The sequence below is a fragment of the Planococcus citri genome, chromosome 3, assembly GCF_950023065.1.
Source record: "Planococcus citri chromosome 3, ihPlaCitr1.1, whole genome shotgun sequence".
Lineage (NCBI taxonomy): Eukaryota > Metazoa > Arthropoda > Insecta > Hemiptera > Pseudococcidae > Planococcus > Planococcus citri.
Window position 1 is genome coordinate 82107877 of NC_088679.1, and position 16246 is coordinate 82124122.

Sequence of the window (16246 nt, forward strand, 5' to 3'; positions counted from 1 at the left end):
TTATATGTAATATAGATTTTATATACCGCACGGTGTGACGAGCGACGACGCGACGAGTAGATAGGTATACCATACATAGAGATAGATACTATAGATACTGAAATTTCAAACCATAACACTACTTAGGTATTTAGGTATATCCTTCCATCACACTCGTTTATTTGCTATTCCGCGTTAATTAAATTTTGTATGTTTAAAAATTAATTTTCTTTTATCATTTTATAAGCGAAGCGAATCCGCATATAATTAACCCATTAAACGCGAAAGAATACTCTTTATTATTTCGTGTCTAAACCTATGTACAAATAGGTATAGGTAGCTAACTAATACCTACTCGTATGTGCGTGTATAAGAGAGACAGCGCATCTGCTCGCGGTAAACACTATCATAAGAGAAAGGTGTGTAGGTTAGGTACCTTACCTATAGTACCTACACGAAATTTTCTTTTCTTCTTTTTTTTCGGAGTCAGACGCGCGATTACTGAACGCACGTGGATTACGAGTAGACTCGTTAAGATTGAAGAAAGCCGCGCCGCACCGGAACCACCTCATGCAAGGGTGATTTCGTGATACGAGTATATTGTCAACTATGTACATATAGAAATATTTCATCTTCTCGTTGTCTTATCGAATCTAATTGTATTAGGTTGTCAGCTCCTGGTACGTACGAGTAGGTAGTAAAATTTCACTCGCATGAAATTTGCTTATCGAGATTTCAACACGATAGAAAGGTGTTATGTAAACGAGAAATGCAGCGAAATTTCCTCGCAATACAAATAGATTCGCTTTCCACCTCCAAATACGAGTACCTCTACCTATCAGGGCTAAAGATTTTTACGAGTACGAGTATATTTTCGAGGAAACCAGTTCGGGGTGTCTGATTCTGGTTTCGATCAATTTCATAAAAAGCGTAGGTATTTCAAAATTTCCACACCCAATTTCAACTCTGTTTAAATCAATTTCCTATAATTATTAGCCAAGCTGGAGCCTTCAGCGAGACTTTAGTTTTCTCCATAAATTATCGAAAAAATGAGGAGGGCCATTCCAATTTTCGGTTACGACTTTAGAAGGGTTGGAAGGTTGAAACCTGCAAAAGGCACTTCGGGTACATCCTCTCATTGTACTGTGAAAATTTGGACCCTCTAGGTCAATTTGGAGAGGCTGTGGTTTTTCCTAAACGTTGTTATAGAAAGTTGAAAAATGTGGAAAATAACCCAAAATTTTACTTTTTTGACCCCGATGAGGGGTCAAATGAGGTAAGGTTGAAACATGCAAAAGGCACTTCGGGTACATCCTCCCATATGTAAAATAGATCAAAAATCCACTTTTTTGACCCTGGAGAGAGGTCAAATAGGGTTGGAAGGTTGAAACCAGCAATAATCACTTATGGGGCACCCTCTCATTGTATGCTGAAAATTTGGACCTTCTAGATCAATTTTAGGGGTGAGGGGGGATCAAAAATTGGGATCAAATATGTTTTTTCTCACCTTAAATGGTGTGGGGATGACCTAGGAAGCTGAAATTTGGATATGTTGATCACAATGAGGGTACTAACCAACGGTATGATTTTGGACCCTTTTCATCTATTTGGGGTCATATTATGCCCCTCCAAAAAAATGACCTTTCTGTAATTTTCAACTTTGACCCTTCAAACTGCGAGGGTCAGTTATAGGTCTTAAAAGAACCCCATTCCCTGAGTTTGAGTTGATTTGATCAATTAGAGAAGATTCCAGGTCATAAAATGTGAAAATCTCGATTGTGCTGAAACTTATAAATAGATATTTGTATAACATTGGTACATTTTGCTAGTTATCACTTTTATCATTCGTATTGAAAATTTTCAACAGGTTTCAACCACTGTGTTGATGGCCAACAGGTGCTGAGATGAATAAAATTTTGGAAAGAGCATTCTCATAAATTCAGCGACAGAATGACAAACTACATATCTTATCTGAAATAGTTGGTCTATGCCAAACTTGGTCCCGTTTTTTTTACCATTGAGTTGAACCCCCATGAGCAGCCATGTAAGTCCGAAAGTAAGCATAAGTTGTGTTCTGTGATTATGCTTAGAGCATGCTCTAAGGTGATATTATGGCTTATGGCCTGAATAATTAACAAGCTATCAGCTAATCGCTGATTACAAAAGAGTTTTTGCGTTTGAGGGATAATGAATTCACTTGAATCATTAAAAAAAAAAGGTATTTAAAAAAAGAAAGTTCGGGATAAGTTTGAATTTAAATTGAGGAAGGCGATGTTTTTAAAACCCAAAAGTCACTCTTCAACCGAAGCAATTTTACAATAATTCTGATCCTTGGTTGAAACAGCTATTTTTGCCAAGTTTTTGAAATATTTTTAGGGTAGAAATTTGATGTTGAAAAAGTTTTATTGCATACATTTTCAACTATGTCGCAAATTTTTTCCAGAAAAAACGTAAAAAATGGCATTTTAAGACAGTTTTTGAGAAAATGAACTCGTTGCAGATAATTCTTTTATTCGAATCGTAAGTTGGTTGAAAGTACTTTCCTAAATACACAATAAATTATTCGCTCATGCTCATCTCAAATAACCCGCGTTTGATTTTGTTTCTCATTTTCTGGTCAGTTATATTCGTATAAACTTTTTCAAACAATTGCAAAAACGAAATCGTGATGGAATTTGGTATTGGTACCTCTTTAAACAAAGAAAACAGCTCTTCGATATTGCTTAGCATTTTAAAAATCTACAAAAAGATTTATGACGACGATGACTACGATGACTACGATGACTACCATGAAAAAGTGATTACAATAGAGTTTTTTCGCGCTTCGCGCAAAAACTCTAAAAAGAGAAATACATGGCTGAGAAGTATAAGTTGGATTTTTTGTTTACTATATATTATTTTGATGATAAATAAAATGCTTGGCAAATTGGAAATATTCGGCTGAGAAATTAAAGTTCAAACTTATGATTGTTCAAAATAATGCTTTTTTGATTTTTAGTTTTTCATGCCTAAAGTAAAAAATTTTGAATTCAAAATGTTTTATAACATATCTACACATTGTAAGGAAGATTTTTTTTAAAAAAATGAGTGAAATCGGTTCAGTTTTCATAAATTTAAAGGAGGGGGCCCAACAATTGGTTTTTGGGCCATATCTCCCCCTGTATGGGACCAAATCGGTTCAAATTTTGGGATTCGATTCAAAATGCAATTTGGAAGAAAACATATTTTCAAAATTTTTTACAATTGATTTTACGGCATTTTTCCTAATTTTAGGGCCCTAAAAATCAAAATTTGATCTTCGCTATATTTTTCGCATCAAGTACTCGTAATGAGCTTTCTATTTTAAAAACTGACACACGGGGAATCGTCTAGTTTGAGCTCAAAACGTCGAGAACTACATATCAAAATTTTTGACCCCCGACCTTTTTATCCAAAAAGTTGGGCCTACCGCAATAGCCATCATTTTTTACAAAAATTTGGCTAAAAATAGGTAAAGACAAAAATATCAGAAAATCACCATTATTTTTGGGCTTCAAAAATTCACCAAAAATCGAAAAACCAATTTGGTCAGTCGACATTCAAAATTTCATGCTCATATGTTCGTTGGTTTTTTACAGTACTTCAAATCGTATAAGTACCTAAAATTAATTGCACATACCCATAAGGGTAGAAGAAAGGAAAACAGCTCGAGAAACCTCAATTTTTCTAACGGTTGAGATTTTATCAATGATACATACCTACTGTTAGATCACCTCTCGACCCTTTTTTCTTAAGCGAAACCAATAACCAAAATTGCACAATAGTACGAGGTCCATTCATGTCTATCTGCATCTGAAAGAGCTTTACTGAAATTTTTTTTTTCGGTTCAAACACACTTAAAGTATTTCAAAGAGTAGGGTGTTTTTCGCAGGTGATCAGCTTTGGAAGAGACAATCAATAATAGATATTTTCACAATGAAAAAAAATTGAAATTTCAGTAATCCAGAATCTCTTTTACTTTCCATCAAAAAACGCACCTACTCTCACAGTGAGCTTGGTAATATCTCTCAAAGGCTTCGAAAGATTTTAAGCTCGATTACATTATTTCTCACTTCGAGTGAATATTTCATTACACCGGAATACCATGTTCGAAATATTCAAAGACATAGCTTTCGATGAAAACCTCCACTCGAATGTTTTCAGTCGAGTGTGGGTAACCTTATATGAAAAGTTGATTCACAAATTCCTCTTTGTGGGTATATTCAACTCCAAACAAGTCATGTACAAACGTATATCTAATGCTCATATTACAAAGTATAGGTAAATAGTATGAAAGAAACTCTCTCATTACCTAATTTCAGATTCATCGGATAGTGGGTGAATTTGAATACAGCGCACTACGAAAATTCAACGCGACAATGCACTCGGTCAGATTCAGATACGTATTTGAGCACAAAAAAAATCGGTCAAATTATCGAATCACTTTTGAAAAAAAATGAATTTATGATTTTAAAAAAATCGACTTATGTGAGAAAAAAAATTGAAAAAAATGATAATAAAATTCGCGCAAAATTATCGACACGCAAATGAGTAGGTACGAGTGAAATGTCGCCGATTAGTCGCCAAACTTTTCAAAGAAGCCGCACTGTTTTGCTGATAAGTGATAACAGCAGAGAATCCGCACTGGCACTGGCACTGGCACTGGCACTGGAACACAGACCGCACATCGAAAAGCTACCGTACTCGTCAAAATAGCATTGACTTGTGACTTTCTAATACCCGTAGTCGGAGTCGGAGTTGCCGTCGTACGAGTACTTACGCTTACCTCGCTTTCGTTGTACGAGTAGTACGAGTATGTACTTGGCGGATTCTTACAGTTATGATAACGACAATTCACGCGGCGGTGTACCTAGCCGAGTGCCGAGTGCCGAGTCGACGATCAAAGTTACACATTCTCATTAACCCAATCCAATCCATTCCATTCCCATGCACACATCCTATCGGTCGACTTGACTTCATTACCAGCGTTCTAGTCACCGCCGCATCATGCCTGGTTCGCCTGCACTTCTTCGCTCGTCCAGACACAAACAACCGTCATCACCGTCGCTCGTCGCGTCGACCGAAAAAAGTAGGGGCATACGGTGGCTGCTGGCTGGAAGCGAGACGAGGACGAGGTATCTACTACACACAGTATATCTACCAGTATTCCATACCAATACCATAAAATTTATTGTATGTACGTACGTAAGAGTAAGCCGTACAAGACAAAGAACAGAATGGAAAGGGTATCATCACATCACATCGAGTCTAAACAACAGCTAAGGTATTACAATCGGTCACCTACTTTTCGTTTCGAGACGGAACATTCATTAGCGTCATCGTCATCGTCATCGTGGTCGAGGTTTCTCTGCACTATGGACTATGGCTATGGTCTTATTCTGACGAGTACCTCTACCTACTCGAGTGCTGAGTTGCTGACTCTTCGAATTCGTAATCGTTTACTTATCACGTTACTACGAGCATTTAGTTTTCATCGCGTAGTCGCATTCGTGTTATTTGTTTAGAATAAGTACCTAATAGGTAAATTGTTCGGGTGCATTTTTTTTATTTTTTATTTATCCTTTCTTTCTTTTGTTCCGCAGGTACCCGTATTTTCTTTTCTTCTGTTTCCTCTTCGGTGTCGCGTAGATTGATAGTATACAATCGACACGTGACCGGGCATAATTTTCGTTATCGTGGTCAGTGGTGAAAAAAAAAAATCACCGGTGTATGCGAAGAAAATTACCAAATATCTCGTGTAAAACCTATCGTCGAATTAAATGCTCATTTATACACGTTTTAAAATGTTTAGACGAAATCATCGAAAATTACCTACCTCTCATTAAAGAAATTACCATAAAGTTGTCTTTTTGATTTATGTCGTTTATGAAAATGTTCAAACGCATTGTGTACTGTGTAGTGTGTAGGTATAGCTAGTCTCAATGTTACCTACCCATTTGAGCGAATCTAGTTGCGAATTGAGCCCATTTCATTGCCACCGTATCGGACATTTGAGTACATGCGCAGAGCCTTGATAACATCTTCGTAATAATTTGCGTTTCAATGAAAAATACTCGTAACTCGTGAAATCTTAATCCATACCATCTCTTTGTCTTTATTTTTCTCACGTTCGAACACGATTCTTTTAAAGGAAAAACTCGATTGTGCAAGGGCGCATTAAATACTAAACTTATCAACTCATTTCAATGAAACTTGCACCGGTTTGTTAATTTAGTACTTATCTCATACTCGTGAAAAAAGCCATTTTGATGAGCTAATTTTTTGTTACGAATTTATAAATACATATAAAAATGAATTCACTCGGGTATAGGTAGGTACTCATTGATACTGGATGGGATTCAAGGATTCATTCTTATAGATACTAGCAGTGTTTCCATTCTCCGGAGTCCGGAATGAGAACAAGATGGGCCAAGCATCGTATTAAGAGACCCAAAAGAAAATTATCGAGTTGGATCAGATTAAGTAAAATTCAATCAAGTCTCTCCAGATGAGTATCATTAGGTCTGAACCAAGTTTGAACAATAATTACCTACATAGCTGTAGATCCAACTAGGAAAGTAATCCCAACCGGTAATAATAGTCCGGCATATGACAATAGGAGAAATTGCACCCCCCCCCCAATCCTCCGGACAACTTTTTTCTTAAAAGGGACATCCTAAGGAATATTTTAAAGAAAACATGCCCAAAAAAAAGTTAGCCTTAGTTAGAAAATGGCGGCCATTTTGATTGACAGGTCAGCCGCGAAATCGCAGATTTTGCATTTCAACATAGGACTTGCACGAAATTTTTCAAACCTTACAAAGGTATATCGAAAGATCATGCAAAAATTTATCACCTATCAAAATGCCAAGTGCTAAAGTGCTTTTTTCGATTTTTGGTGAATTTTTGAAAATCCAATTTAGACCAAAAATGAGGGAAAAAATCAAAATTTCACCAAATTGACCGAGAAAGCTGAAATTTGGGATATACCCTGTTTTCGACATGCCAAATCGATTGGAAAATGTTTCAAACCATTTTGAGCAGTTCTGGAGCCTCCAAGCAGATTTTTAAAACTCGAAATTCCCACAAAATTCCATCAAATTGTAGTTGTACAGCCAAAATTTATTCTAAAAACTAATTTTAATACGCTACGAAGTACTGCAGGTGAATTTCAAGTCGTTTTGGAGCCTCCAGTGACTTCTTGAAAATTCCGGAAGCCTCCAGCAGATTTTTGAAACTTTGAATTTTCACAAAATTTCATCAAATGGAGATGGAAAGCTGAAATTTACTCTACACTCCAATTTTAACACCCTCTGAAGACGACTTCAGGTGGGTTCAAGTCATTTTAGAGCCACTGGAGCCTCCACACTCCAGTAGATTTTTGAAACTTGGGATTCCCGCAACATTAATTTATCAAATGGAGTTGGCAAGCTGAAATTTACTTCGCAGACTACATGGTTAGTCCAGTCATTAAAGACATTTTTACAGGAAAAATTATTATCAAACAGATCTTTCGCAAATATTGTTCACAGAGGTCCCCTCAACAACATACTAAAAGTCCTGGCCCGTACGGGGTCCGGAACCCCCTCAAAGGGGGGTGGAACCTCCCCCAAAATCAGTTTTTCGCCATTTTCTCCCCCGCATTGCATTTTAGCGAAAAATGTGTAATAGATAAAAGAATCTACGTCAAATTTCCGATCTAATGATGTATCAACTTTCCTTGTATGTTCAAGGGGGACGGAACTGCAACCATTTAAATGAGGGGGGTTTTCTGAAAAATAGATAAAGGCTATAGGCGCCTAAGAGGGGTGAAATGGTCCCCGAAAACGTTCGAGTTGATATTAGTATGGAAGGTAGGTACCATTGAGAAACTTCCGCCTAGAAAGTTTCAGATCCACACCCCCTCCTCTTTTTGGGGAACCCCCCTTTTCTGAAACTTCAATAACATTTTTCTCAGCCCCATTTCAACCGATTTTGAAAATTTTTCAGTATGTTATGTATATCCTTAGTAGGTATCCCCACAAAAATTTTCAACCCCCTCCCCTCATATTTACCCCTCAAAATGATGTAAAAATGAGTCTTAGAGAGGGTTGGGGGTGAAATGGGAATATTGGGGAAAATAACTAATTATTAATGAATAGGGTGTCGTTTTCTTATGATTCGATACCGCTGAGCACGAATATGACGTCAGATTTTTTGCTAGACTCATCTAGCCCTCTCCAGGGTATTTGGCCCTCTCAATTTTTTTATTGTTAAAAAGCATAAAATAAGTTGAGAAACACTATTTTGAGGGGTAAATATGAGGGGAGGGGGTTGAAAATTTTTGTGGGGATACCTACTAAGGATATACATAACACACTGAAAAATTTTCAAAATCGGTTGAAATGGGGCTGAGAAAAATGTTATTGAAGTTTCAGAAAAGGGGGGTTCTCCAAAAAGAGGAGGGGATGTGGATCTGAAACTTTCTACGCGGAAGTTTCTCAAGGGTACCTACCTTCCATACTAATATCAACTCGAACGTTTTCGGGGACCATTTCACCCCTCTTAGGCGCCTATAGCCTTTATCTATTTTTCAGAAAACCCCCCTCATTTAAATGGTTGCAGTTCCGCCCCCCTTGAACATACAAGGAAAGTTGATACATCATTAGATCGGAAATTTGACGTAGATTCTTTTATCTATTACACATTTTTCGCTAAAATGCAATACGGGGGAGAAAATGGCGAAAAACTGATTTTGGGGGAGGTTCCACCCCCCTTTTAGGGGGTTCCGGACCCCGTACGGGCCAGGACTTTTAGTATGTTGTTGAGGGGACCTCTGTGAACAATATTTGCGAAAGATCTGTTTGATAATAATTTTTCCCGTAGATGGGACATAATTGGTCTTTAATGACTGGACTAGGTGGTTTCAAATGATTTTGAAGCTTCCAGCTACTTTCAAGAAATTTCAATTTTGCAAAATAACGCCATATAACCTTTCAAAAAGTCGCTGGAGGCTCCAAAACGACTTGAAATTTACCAGCAGTCAACTTCGTAGCGTATTGAAATTAGTTTGCAGAATGAATTTCAACTCTCCATCTCAGTTTGATGAAATTTTGGGAAAATTTCAAGTTTCAAAAAGCTACTGGAGGCTCCAGCAATTTTCAAAAAAGTCGCTGGAGGCTCTAAAATGACTTGAACCCACCTGAAGTCGTCTTCAGAGGGTGTTAAAATTGGAGTGTAGAGTAAATTTCAGCTTTCCATCTCCATTTGATGAAATTTTGTGAAAATTTAAAGTTTCAAAAATCTACTAGAGGCTTCAGGAATTTCCAAAAAGTCGCAGGAGGCTCCAAAACGACTTGAAATACACCTGCAGTACTTCGTAGCGTATTTAAATTAGATTTTAGAATAAATTTTGGGTGTACAACTCCAATTTGATGGAATTTTGTGGGAATTTCGAGTTTTAAAAATCTGCTTGGAGGCTCCAGAACTACTCAAAACGGTTTGAAACATTTTCCAATCGATTTGGCATGTCGAAAACAGGGTATATCCCAAATTTCAGCTTTCTCGGTCAATTTGGTGAAATTTTGATTTTTCCCCTCATTTTTGTTCTAAATTGGATTTTCAAAAATTCACCAAAAATCAAAAAAAGCACTTTAGCACTTGGCATTTTGACAGGTGATAAATTTTTGCATGATCTTTCGATATACTTTTGTAAGGTTTGAAAAATTTCGTGCAAGTCCTACGTTGAAACGCAAAATCCACGATTTCGGCTTACCTGTCAATCAAAATGGCCGCCATTTTGTAAGTAAGGCCAACTTTTTTTTGGGCAAGTTTGCTTTAAAATATTCCTTCTTAGGATATCCCCTCTAAGAAAAAAGTTGTCCCGGAGGATTGGTGGGGGGAGGGGTGCAATTACTCCTATTGTCATATGCCGGACTATAAAATTTTTGTACTGGATACACTCAAGTCGAAAAAGGACTCCTAAATATATCACCAGTAAAAATTTCACCCGATGAAATTCATTTTTCAATTTTTGGCGAATTTTAAAAAATTCAAATTTTAGCCAAAATTGAAAAAAATCAAAATTTTAGTAAATCGACTTGGACAACTGAAATTTGGTTTATAGGGTAGGTCTAGGTACACTATATTTTCGACCTCTCGAGTAGATTCCAGTGGATTTTTGGTTTCTACAATTTTCGAAAAAACGATGTAACTAAATAAGGTGAAAATGAAATTCAGCACCTAATAAACTCGCATTTATCATCTTTGCGACCCTTTCAATCGATTTAGACATTTTTTCCACGCCGGTTCAAATCAAACATTTTCTTGGGCGAGTGGTAATTTAAAAAAAAACTGCTCTCGGGCTTGCACTGGATTTCGAGTTTTTCATTTCTTTAAAAATAATTACCCCAGAAAATTTTGGATTTGAACCGACGACACGAACAGATTTTGAAAATACGAGCCTAAATCGATCGGATGGTAAATTCAATCTGATTTTTTTAAGCCTCCAGCAAATTTCCACATGTTTCCAGAAATTTTTAATCGCTCTGGAAGGGTCAATAATTTATTTTTGAACAGACACTGTTGGAATTTTGCCTTTTTCGTCACCACCTGAAATAGTCTGGAAGGTTCCCTGATGAACTCTAATCAAATTTAAGACATGAAATTCATTTATGGGCCTTACAGAGTGATTTGAAATTTCTAGTTTGTGGAGAAAATTAAAAAATCGCTGGAAGCTCCAGAATGGCCCTAAACTGGATTGAAAAACCATCAACATTACGAGATTAAATGAGTAATTCCGATTAGAGCTATCACGACGACGACGACGTTGTTCCTCGAATCTAACAGCATAAATTCGACAACGGATAGCAATAGCGTAGCTCGATCGTAAGGTACTTTAATTTCGGCAGGTATAAATTTTCACGATTCATGGTACGAGTAAAACAGCTAATTTCTAATTGTCATCTAATCTCGACATTTGAAGACCGTGAAACAATAAATCTAAAAGTAATTTTTATGGTCTACGTAATGAACTGAAACCGTCGCGTCGCGTTGCAAAAAAGGCGGATCAATTTTCAAGTACATCAAAACATTAGCTAGGTACCTGCTGGCTGCTGTTGCCTTGTTGATGGACTGAAAGAAACTATCTACCTATATAAAGATCCGACTAATCATGTTTTCCGAAAAGTTAACGCGGCGGATTTTATTGCGCGGAAAAATTCGTCAGAGTACGATCGTTACCGATTAACGCGCTAACTTTATCTTACTTTCAATGCTACAGTACAACATCGTGATTGAGGAGTAATTATACCTAAGTACTTAACTTATTTAAATAGGTAAAAAATATCGCTTGTCGGCCAACATCACACAATGGTAGCTACACAAAGTACAAGGATCTACCATAGCTAAATGAGAAAAATGATACCGACACGATGACACTGGCGACGCCAGCCTGTGTGCCCAGTGTGCACGGGCACACCTGTTCATTTTCCAAAAAGAAAAAAAAAGTACTTTTACTTGACTTTTACAAATTATTTATAAAATTCTTTACCAAAAACTCATTTTTCTTAAACCAACAGTTATTTTTGAATAATTTCAAGTTCATTTCTTGATGCATCAACATTATAGACACTGGACCTGCGGAGTAAGACAACCAACTGGCAGCCATCTTGCCAAAAAAACCTGTGTAGAGCCAATTTCTCCCGCTGAGTGCTCTTGGCTGCGCTGCTGTCGATTTCTTGAACAAACTACATGCAAAATACAGCGCAGCCAAGAGCACTCAGTGGGAGAAATTGACTCTACACAAAACTCACTACTGTCCCTTTCCCCCGTTGCCTGCGGATTGAAGTACAGCGCAGCCAAGAGCACTCAGCGGGATAAATTATCCCTACACAAACTTTCTTCACCATTTCCATTCCCCTCGGCCTGCAGTCGGTTGTCTTACTCCGCAGGTCCAGTGTCTATAATCAACATCAATTTTCTTATTTCAATTTTTAAAACATTGTTGGGCCAGAATGAGAATTTTGGAAGGAAGGGGGGGGGGGAATTTTACAACTTGGTTTTATAATTTTGAAAATTGGCACACCTGTTCAAATTGCCTGGCGTCGCCACTGCACGATGATAACAAAATAAGAGTACCTACCTATAGCTAATAAATAAAAGTAAAATCTTACCATTTTACAACGACGTAGCTGTTATGAGAGTTGGACATTATTTTTGCACGTTTATCGAACTTCTGGTAGAGATGTATTATTCCATTTTTCTCGTAGAGTTGGCAATTGAAAAACATGCGAGGAATCGAGCATGAGTCATAATACGAGTACGTACGGTACGTAATTAAGAATACGATAAGGCACACAGAAATACCTACGACTAAACCATAAACGTCTATAGCGAAACGCGTTTTTGAGTATTCTGTATTAGCTTAGCTATTAGCTAGGTATCGATTGACATTATACGAATTTTGAGTCAAGCTTAGGTTTTTGAAGAAAACAAGAGAAAATTAACGATACCCCTCAAAAAATCGTAAAAAACTGCAAATATATCGCGATGCGAACAACATCATCTGATTTCATTGACCGCAGCTTCACGAAAGTCTCGAGTATTAATTTTTCCCGAGCAATCATCGCAAATTAGTCATATACAGAATGAATTACGTCCTGCAGGTATCCACGTATAAAATTGCATATCATTAAAAAAAAATGAATAAATAGTACGTAAATCATGCGGAATCTTGAAAAAATACCTAGGTATATTATGTAGGTTTTCAAACGGTCATTTGAGACAGCCGAATGAATACATATACCTATACCTGCCTACCTATCTATAGAAGGTAAGAAGTCAGGTACTACATAGATAGTCGATCACTATGGTACCCAAATCCGTTATCCGTTCCAAGTGAATTTAGCTTACTAGTTAGTTGTATAGAGGTCAAAAGACGCAGGCACTCGGTCAATATATCACACATTGTATAATTCATATACTTATTATCTACGAGTAGCATCATCTATGCACTACTATGCTAGGTATGCTATTTAGAATTCCCAGAATGCATTTATACGTGTACCATACTACCTTAAGGTTCAGCGAAGCCATATAGCATCTTTTAGATTTTTATGCATCGTCTTGACCGCGGTTACTAAGTACTTAGTTCAGTTCAACAAAACAATTTTACCTTTTCAGCACCGTATTTAGATATTTACTCGATCACTAGATGATCGAATTACTTCTCGTATTTATTGGCACATTGAACTCGCGTATTTGTCTCTTTGCGAAGATAGAATAATGACGATTTGTGTTCATCAATTCGCATCTTTCAGGAATAAACGCCGTCATACGAGTACTATAGATGCTGTTAGAAAGAGCAAACTTTTTTTCCTCAGGGAAAAATCCGGATTAGGTAAAGACGTTTTTAAAAATGTCCGTTGCCTACCTACCTACTTTCAAGGCACAAAAATATTTTCAAATTTTCAAACATGTATATCCACTTAATATGTATTTGCGAAGTTACGTAGTTGTCCCGTATGAATAAAAAATACATATATGTAAATGTATTCTGATGCTTCGGATAAGTTGGCGTCTCGGATTAAAGTTGCGAATTTTGAAACTGCTGAATAGTTTGCCTACTTTTCAGGCGTCACATCTGTTCGAATGATGACGTTGATGACGGTTCTCTGCAATACAATTTTACGAGTAGGTAGGCATTTTTTGGAAATTCGAAGAAGGCGGGTGATGAAAAGTGGCGAGGACCTCGAAAGACTGTGGGAAAAATTTGAGGTCTCAGCCAGGGTTCGGCATGATCCGGATCATTTTGATCCGGATCGTGATCCGGATCGTGATCCGGATCACTTTTTTTATGATCCGGATCATGATCCGAATCATTTTCAAAAATTTGATCTTGATCCGTGATCCGGATCACAGCCAGTTGTAGTGATCCGTGATCCGGATCACTCATTTTCGGATCATTCAACGAATCACCAACGATACCATCTTTTTTTTACTTTTTTCATTTTTTCCTCACTTTTCACCCTTTTATTTGGTTTAAAATTTTTCATGTAATTAAAAAAGGAGAAAAATCTAAAAAAATTTCAAATAAAAAAGATTTTAATGTTATTTAAATCAAATTAATAATTGAAAGATCAACAATGAGAAGTTTGATTTTGCCAAAAGTAGTGAGATCAAAACGTGGAATGTGAAAAATCATTTGTTTTTGTATCAATGTGGAAGAAAAGTATTTTTTTTTTCAATTTTCATATTCAGTGACCCTAATGGTAATAAAAAATAAAAATTGAAAATGATCCGAAAATTGATCCGAAAATGATCCGATTTTTCGGATCACGGATCACGGATCATTGATCCGTGATTCGGATCACTTTAAAGTTTGTGATTCGTGATCCGTGATCCGAATCATTTTTTCATGTGTGATCCGTGATCCGTGATCCGATTCACAAAATCGTGATCCGTGCCTGACCCTGGTCTCAGCCTACACACAGCTTTTTGCAACCGGCGTTCAAAATTTATTTTCGACTTTTTGATGGTTATTATAATAGGTATAACCCTCTATTCTATGTAACATAAGAAATCTTCCTTGGTACCGACTCCAAACAAAGTTGGTCTTCTCGCATTCAGACACTTTACTTTACCCCCCTCTCCTTCTTCCAAAATATTTCATTTTACAAATTTTCAATTCTGCATACAAGGAGACCATATTATCGTTTGGGGACAAGAGAGGTTTCTTCTTGAAAAGTACCTAGGTTATTTAAAAACATTCGGACAAGAATGAACAATTTTCAAAATATTTTCAGACTTCAATTTCGGCTTAAATTTGTCAATTTTTTCAACTTTTTTTTCAGGGTAGCCAAAAAAGTGACAAAATGCGAGCCAAACATTTTAATAGGTGCAGAAAAAAACAGAATATATTACGAATAAAATTAAAACCAATTCAATTTCAATAGGTAAGTTGAACTATTTCATGACTTTTTGACAATTTTTGGGTAGCAAAGTAAGGATTTTTGAAATTTCTGATGAGAAAAACCAATTTTTGGAAAAACAGAAGAGACGAACGATTGATATTAATGCATTCTGGACGTGAGCTTAATTCAATTGAATTCTTTATTGCGTACCTACTTTTTTAAATGCGTTATTTAACGTTTTTTTCTTCAATGTTTTGTTTTTTCTCCCAGATCACCTATTACCTACGTATTGTGAAATAATCGTAATTTTTCACAGAAACAGAAACCTACGACTCGAGTGGACACCAGATTCGGACTCGACGACTTCGATTTTCATCATAGCGCTATTTTGAATTCAGCCACTTGCAATAATTGATGATAATCGTTTTGTAATTTTACTTTCAAAATTACTTTCAATTTAGATAAAAGTTGGTAGTTTTTGCGCGTCCTCTACTTATTCCGGAATATTAGATTTTCAATAAGAAAACTAATTTGCTAAAAAAAAAAAAAACGGAAAAATAAACATTGATATTATTTTTCAAATCTTTAAAAAGGTTGTTACACTCGTGTAAACTCGTGCCTTCACCTTGAATGTTCAGCTTGGAGCTTTTCAAAGTCTTATGGCAGAATTTCTGGTATATTTTCTCTAAAATCCCACGTAGAGATTTTGTTCGAGTTCAACCGATCTTGAGGTAGGTACGAGCCTTCGTGGATTTTGCGCTTCGACGAGAAATTGCGAAGAAATGCAAAATATGTCGAAAGAATTGCATACCCAGTTTGCCGTAAATACATACAACGCCTATAGTCCGGCATAATGACAATAGGAGTAATTGCACCCCCTCCCACCAATCCTCCGGGACAACTTTTTTCTTAAAGGGGACATCCTAAGGAACATTTTAAAGCAAACTTGCCCAAAAAAAATTGGCCTTACTTACAAAATGGCGGCCATTTTGATTGACAGGTCAGCTGAAATCGTAGATTTTGCGTTTCAACATAGGACTTGCATGAAATTTTTCGAACGTTACAAAGGTAGATCGAAAGATCATGCAAAAATTTATCACCTGTCAAAATTTCAAGGGCTAAAGTGCGTTTTTCGATTTTTGGTGAATTTTTAAAAATCTTTAGGCCAAAAATGAGAGAAAAAATCAAAATTTTACCAAATTGACCAAGAAAGCTGAAATTTGGGATATACCCTATTTTTGACATGCCAAATCGATTGGAAAATGTTTCAAACCGTTTTGAGCAGTTCTGGAGCCTCCAGCAGATTTTTGAAACTCGAAATTCCCTCAAAATTCCATCAAATTGGAGTTGTAAAGCTA

At 36.6% G+C, this 16246-nt stretch overlaps 1 protein-coding gene across 3 annotated transcripts in view; it reads right to left on the reverse strand.

The window, feature by feature from the left end:
- Positions 1-12231, reverse strand: part of LOC135839840 (uncharacterized) — a 49111-nt gene extending 36880 nt beyond the window's left edge. Inside the window, exon 1 of one of the 3 annotated variants that reach the window (XM_065356061.1) lies at positions 12150-12231. The gene's annotated coding sequence lies outside the window, so the exon portion shown is untranslated. Of the gene's footprint in view, positions 1-4309; positions 4969-12149 lie in introns of those variants that run through there. The other 2 variants (XM_065356060.1, XM_065356062.1) reach the window with 2 other exon arrangements.
- Between the last annotated feature and the right edge of the window lie 4015 nt (positions 12232-16246).